Source organism: Sinocyclocheilus rhinocerous, unplaced genomic scaffold (genome assembly GCF_001515625.1).
Source record: "Sinocyclocheilus rhinocerous isolate Xijiao unplaced genomic scaffold, SAMN03320098_v1.1 scaffold2529, whole genome shotgun sequence".
Lineage (NCBI taxonomy): Eukaryota > Metazoa > Chordata > Actinopteri > Cypriniformes > Cyprinidae > Sinocyclocheilus > Sinocyclocheilus rhinocerous.
In genome coordinates this window covers 454647-462233 of record NW_015658742.1, presented here as the reverse complement: position 1 = coordinate 462233, position 7587 = coordinate 454647, and positions in this window count along the sequence as shown.

Here is a 7587-nt window from a genome sequence, read left to right as displayed (position 1 = left end):
TATGCATGCAGGAGGGGAGCGAGGACTGGAATTGGGAACCGCTGGGCTACATCATGTGTCATTCAACGGGGAGAAAACTTTAAAAGTACTACAATACCAGGAAGGAAGATCGGGTTGTTTTTTGTTTTTCTGCCATTCTCGCTCTGTCTGCACAGCGCACGTGAACGCGCTGATGACGTATCCTGTCTGCGCGAACCGGGTGCGCAGAGGTATGCTAATACATACGTTGACAGGCAGGTAGGAAAGCCAATTAAAACACTCGGACCGAGCGTTTTGATTGGACGAACATTTCTTGGTCTTACGCCTTCCACAGAATATATTAATACAGATAAATACATTTAGACCACTTAACTTAATGGTTGCTATCGGGATGTGAAGAGACTTTCAACCAGCATAACAAAAAATATTTCTGAAGATAATCACCTATTGCACCTTTAAGGGGAGGAATTAAGGTGAGGATCAGCTATTACAGAGGCCGTTCTGGATTTTTCGTTTCCATTTGATTCTCCTTTACCTTCTTAAAGGTAAAGTATTTTACAATAAGTAGTGTGCAAGTATTATACAATAAATTAAAAAAAAATTAAAAAAAAGGCATAATAAAGTTGGTGAAGAACAAAGAAATGTTTTGGGTTGTTAAGATGTTTTTAAAAGAATTCTCTAATGCTCACCAAGACTGCATTTATTTGATTAAAAATACAGTAAAACTAGTCATGTAAAACATTATTATTATGTTATTATTCATTTAAAAAAACTTTTATTTTAATATATTTTAAAATGCAATTTATTCCTGTGATGACAAAGCTGAATTTTCAAAGGTCTAGTATTCAGTGTCACACAATGCCTCAGAAATCATTCTAATATTCTGATTTGGTGCTCAAGAAACTTTCTTATTAATTAATTTATTCGTAATATTGTTAATAATTAATACATTTCTTATTAACTTTCTTAACAATTCTTATTATTTCTTATCATTATCCTTAATAGTAGTTCTTTAATAATAAGTTCTTTCTTCTTATTATTAATGCTTAAAGCAGTTGTGCTGCTTCTGCTAGAAACTGTGATGCATTTTTAAAGACTAATCTAAAAATGTATGTATTAATTATTTATTAATTTCTTTAAACAATATATATTACTACTACAGCGGGAGTGTCAATGAGCAAAGCTAGGATCAGTGTAAACACAAACAGGTGAAATGAAATGCTACAGTGTTAGGCAGGTCAACATTACTGGAATGTCAAATGTCTAATTAAAAGAGAGGACCAAAAGTAACTGCTGCATAAAATTATGGTTACTTGTAATATTTGTAACATAACACTATACCTAACCCTAACACTGTAAGAAAAGCGATACCGTACACATAGAAATCAGGCCTGTGAAATAACATTCCATTTGTATATAAATACAAATTGCCTAATGCTTATGGAACCAAATCAAATCAAATCAAATCAAATGACAACCCAAAATCAACCAACTGTACATGGAACATAACAAAAATGCAGAATCCAACAACGCCTTCTTTGCAAAAGGCCCTCATGTCCACATTTACATTCAAATTTATTAATTTAGCAGATGCTTTTAACTTTTAACAAACGAGGAACAACACAAGCAATTTGTCATAGGAGCCCAAAAAATTTGTAGTAGACTATGCTGCTATACATCAAACAGACTAACAAACTCAATTGCAAAAAGGATTGCTGTTGGCCAGTGATATGCTTATGTCCTATTATATGAAAACAAACAATACATTTACCTCTATATATGTAAATTAATTCATTAGCATAATACGGTGGGTTTGCAGCGCGTTTCTTCATTTGCATGTGCTGTGAGGATTTGCAGCGCATGTGTTGTCAAACTGATGAAGATGTTTTCTTAATTTGCTGGTGTTTTTTCAATTTGCATGTGTTTTCTTAAGTTGCAGTGCGTTGAGCTCTCTCGGCCACCGTAGCATAACATGTATTTAAATCAAAATTTAATCGATTGACAGTCATAATAAAAATACACTAAAGCTTCATGTGCCACCTTAAATGATGCAAGAAGCATCAATGAAAGCTTAATGGCAGCTGCTAAGACTGATAAGAGCAGAGAGAGAAAAGGAGGGAAGCGGAGAGACTGCAGCGGGTGAGCTGGGGCCGGGCTGGCGTACAAGGGCCCCAGCTGCCCGGGTGTCAGGGTTAGTAGGACTTGGAAGCAGAGAGATAATCAGCTTTATTAGTGCTGCTAAAACCAATTTAGGAGCAGACTCAGGGGATCAGACGGGCCAGCTGTCCACACCACCCCCACTCACTTCTCATTAAGACCCCATTTCAGTTCATTCAAAACACAACCCAAAACAACAGGTATTTTAATTCAATTAACAAGCATCCGTTCGTCCTTCTATTAAAAGGTAATGTAACAATAATTATGCAAGAATCCATTTCGGAACAATTAATGCACAAATATCGCATCAATTATATAATGAGTCAATCAAAGCTAGCGGTTTTGTGAGCAAAAAATTATAAAACGACATAAATTCACAGATTTAGCATTGCCTGTATGTAGATTGGTTTAAAGCACCCAGAATGTCCACACAATATAAAAAAGCACCCAGAATGTGCACACAATATATAAATGCAACGCATACATAATCAATAGTGAGTGTGATGACATCACAGCATTTCCTTGACTGGCGTCTGCCTTGTAATTACACAGTGGAAAGGAAATCGCGAGAGCAAGGCGGAGGGGGGTGAACTCAGAATGAGGCCGCAGTCGTCTTAGAAAGAGAGGCTGAATTTCCGAGAGCCTCGTGACGAGTTGGCCCAGACAGGCAACTTTAAAAAGTCTCACCTAAACCACTTTCCAGTCTGCGAGAGAGAGATAAGTCTACGCCATCTCACTCTCAGCCGCAACAGTCCGACTGGGAATGAGAGCACTGTCTGCCTGCAAGTGGAAGTGAGGTAATAACTTAAAAAAGCTTGCAAAAATTAACTGCGGTTAAATACATACAGGTAGCAAGTGGTGTAATTATTTTAGTAAATTAGAATTCATGGAAATTTAATGTTGCGGTTTGGTTTTGCCTTCAAAGGGAAAGCAATAACCTTTAAACTATTGGCCTAAAAACTCTTACATGGGGTCAGACAACGGTGAGGGATGGAAGAGTGAATGATGCACAGACAGATTAGATAATGTGCACATAACCTGTCACAGCTCTCTAGATGCAGATCGACACACTGACACATTCACCCCATCACTAAAGGTGGGATAAGGTGAATGTGTCAGTGTGCCGATCCTCCTCCTTTAGTCCTGCCAATATACAGTGACCCCCAAAAAGCACTTAGTACACTTAGTTGGACACACAAAAAAAGTTGCTAGCTGTCATATGATAAAAGAATAGATATACTGTTTAAATGAAAACAAAGAAAACAAAAAATAACTACTTTATTCAAAAATTTCTTCTCTTCCGTGTCAGTCTTAGCCACGCGTTCACGAGTTACCAGTGCGTCGTGGTACTTTCCTGAACGTGTGTCGAAGACTGACATGAAAGAGAAGAAATTGTTGAATAAAGTAGTTATTTTTGTTTGTTTGTTTTTTTGCACACAAAAAGTATTCTCGTAGCTTCATAAAATGAAGGTTGAACCACTGATGTCACATGGATTATTTTAATGATGTCCTTACTACCTTTCTGGACCTTGAACGTGTCAGTTGCATTGCTGTCTATGGAGAGACAGAAATCTCTCGGATTTCATCAAAAATGTCTTAATTTGTATTCCAAGAATGAACAAAGGTCTTATGGGTTTGGAACGACATGACGATGTGTAATTAATGACAGAATTTTCATTTTTGGGTGAACTATCCCTTTAAACTGAATGCCATTTAAAAAAAAATAAAGATAACACACGCAAACTTCAAAATAAAGATAACACAAGCAAACTTCAAAATAAAGATAACACAAGCAAACTTCAAATTAAAGATAGCACAAGCAAGAAATTATATAATAGTGTATTAATACAGTTTTTTCTAAACACACAAATATGGATATGTATATATAAATATATGTATACAGTCATGTGAAAAAGTAAGGACTCCCTATTGAATTCCATGGTTTTCTGTATCAGGACTAGTGTTGTCACCAATTTCGGTACCAAAGCAAAACACAAAAGCATGCTAATTGAACAACATTATTTTATTAATAACATTAAACAAATATTAAATGTACAAAACCAATGCCATTCTTTATACTTATTTAAAATTGTTTCAAGTTTGTCCACAATAAAAGTATGAAAAAAAGTTTCACCCAAAAGTTTTTGTCATATTTTTGCTGCCACTGAAAAACAACTGTAAACTGTTGTCTGTTTTAGGGTTTGCTGGTGTGTTTCAGGATCTTCCTCAGTCTGCAGCTGTAAAAGGAATATATTTAAGTTAAGCAATGGACTGAGTCTGACCAAATGCAACATTAGATCATTGACACCAGCTAAAATATAACTTTTCAGTAAATAACAAACCTCAGCTTTTATAATAAATTTAGATAAGATTACATATATTAAGTGTATATCAAATGAGATCAGATGGAAACTGTAGTAGCCTATTAAAACACTTTACAGTAAGATTCCATTTGTTAGATAACATGACACACATAATAGTTATATAGCAATTATTCTTCTTAGGGTTAATTTCAAAATTTACTAATACATAAATAAGTTCAATCTGTTAAAATTATTTAATGCACAATGAACAAACATGAATGATCAAGTGTTTCTATTAAATAACATTCACATACATTAATGAATGTTATAAAAATATATTGTTCACTCACTGTAAAATGTTACTAGATCTAACTCATGTTAAATAACATGGTCATTGTAAAGTTTATACAGGAGATAAAATTTGAATGTACTTTTATTTAATCCAAACTGTGTTCATATTTTTATTATTTTAAAGGGCTTTTAAAACCTGCTAGAGTTATTCAGCCAAGAATAACTAACGAAAAAAAAAAAAAAGCCCAGAACTGTTTTTCTGATGGACTGATATGACATAAACACTGTTAACCATACATTTGTACATTCTCTAACACATATACCTATTTTGGATACACAGTTCATTTAAAAGCCTCTGGTGTGTAAAAATAGTAAATACCATTATGTCCTCCTGTTTTTTACACTAATAAAAGTTATAGGAGCATTAAATAGTTAACAAAGAAACTTCATTCTAATTCTCATTATATTAGCGTTAGCCGCACTTATGCTAACGATTAACTATGTATACGCTAACGGCGATGTTTATTTCAATCTGACATTCAAATTAAAATATGGAATAATATTCATAACAGAAGCTCTAAATATTAAAAATGTAATTGAAACTTACCTACTTGAAATCTTTCATTTGGTCGGGGTGTCGGTCTTTAAGGTGTTTCGTTAGTTTGATGCGTTTCCTCCTATTGAGGTCGCCACGTCTCAGTGCTTTTATGAAGAGGATAGCTTTTGGATAGCGCATCAAGAACTGGGTTGACCGGGTACTCGGTACCACCGGTACTTAAAAAATCCTGATACCGTAACGTTTTCATTTTTTAGTACCGACTTGGTACCGAAATACCAGGTCTTTTGACAACACTAATCAGGACATCATAAAAAATTATCTGATCCTTGTCAGGTCTTAGAATTTGGAAAATAAAACCTCAGATGTACAACATCACATGACATATCACACCATGTCATTATTTATTTAACAAAAATAAAGCAAAGATGGAAAAGCCATGTGTGACAAAGTTAAGACACCCTATGATTCAATTGCCTTTTAGCAGCAATAATTTGAAGTAATCATTTTCTGTATTTCTTTATTAGTCTCTCACATCGTTCTGGAGGAATTTTGGCCCACTCTTCTTTGTAACATTGCTCCAGTTTATTGAGGTTTTGGGCATTCGTTTATGTACAGCTCTCACCACAGTATTTCAGTCGGGATGAGCTCTGGACTTTGACTGGGGTATCAAAACACCTTGATTCTTTACTTTTCAGCCATTCTGTTGTAGATTTGTTTGTGTGCTTGGGATCATTGTCCTGTTGCATCACCCAATCTTGGCCAAGCTTTAGCTATCAGATAGGGGGCCTCACATTTGACTCTAGAATACTTTGGTATACAGAGGAGTTCATGGTTGACTCAATGACTGTGAGGTGCCCAGGTCCTGTGGCTACAAAACAAGCCCAAAATTCTCAGCCCTCCACCAGCATGTGTGACTTTGGTGTTTGTGCTGACATGCTCTTTAGGTTTTCACCAAACGTGGCACAGTGCATTATGGCCAAACATCTCCACTTTGGTCTTGTCTGTTCAAAGGACATTGTTCTAGAAGTCTTTTGGTTTGTTCAGATGCAACTTTGCAAGCCTAAACCATGCTGACATGTTTTTTTTAGATAGAAGAGACTTTCTTCTGGCAAGCCTGCCAAACATGCCATACTTGTCCCATATTTTTCTAATTGTACTGTCATGAACTTTATCATTTAACATGTTAACTGAGTCCTGTAGAGTCTGATGTGAAGTTCTTGGGTTGTCTGCCATTTCTCTGAGCATTACAGAGTCTGATCTTGGGGTAAATTTGCTGGGACGTCCACTCTTGGGAAGATTGATGTCTGTTTTGAATGTCTTCCACTTGTGAATAATCTCCCTCACTGCAGAATGATGGACTTCATATTGTTTGGAAATGGCCGTGTTAGTCTTCCCATACTGATGGCAGCAACAATTGCTTCTCTAAGATCATTGCTGATGTCTTACCTCTTTGGCATTGTGTCAACACACACCTGAAGGCTCCAGACCAGCAAACTGCCAAAACATCTGATTTTATGGAGGTGCTCACACTTGCTGATGATCAGTTAATCAAAAGCATTTGATTAGCAGTACCTGACTGACTGCTACTTACCCTCTTAATTCCTATGTTAACAGTAAGTGTGTCCTAACATTGTCACACGTCTTTTCCAATTTGGCTTTATTTTTGTTAAATAAATAATGACACAGTGTGATATGTCATGTGTTGTTGTTCATCTGAGGTTTTATTTTCAAAATTTTAAGACCTGCCAAGGACCAGATAATTTTTTATTATGTTCCGATATGGAAAACCATGGAATTCAATAGGGTGTCCTAACTTTTTCACATGACTGTATGTGTATGTGTGTGTACACAATACAAACAACAGTCCCAGACAGAACAGGATCCCAGGTATTTTGTTCAAAATTAAGATTTAAAAAAAAATTATGTATTTGGACATGTTCTGGTTGTCAAACTGCTATGTCCACACGAAGCCAGAGCTTTCCCTATCCGATCTTTTTTTCCCCCTCGTCTCAAGAAATATCTGCGTCCACACAAAACCGACACAAAATGATGTAGCATACATGCCAGACCAGTATGTGGCGCTATAATTCTGCCACAGAGATACATTAAAAATGGAGAAGAAGACTTGGACCATGCGCATAAACCTTGCGCGCGGTATACAAACGAACATGGAACAATACATTTATTAATCTGTGTTAATGTTAGTTAATAAAAAGACAATCGTTCAGTGTTTGTTCATGATTTTGTTGCTGTTACGTGTAGCGGTGTCTGACTAGGGGCGAGACGTGGGCTGATGAC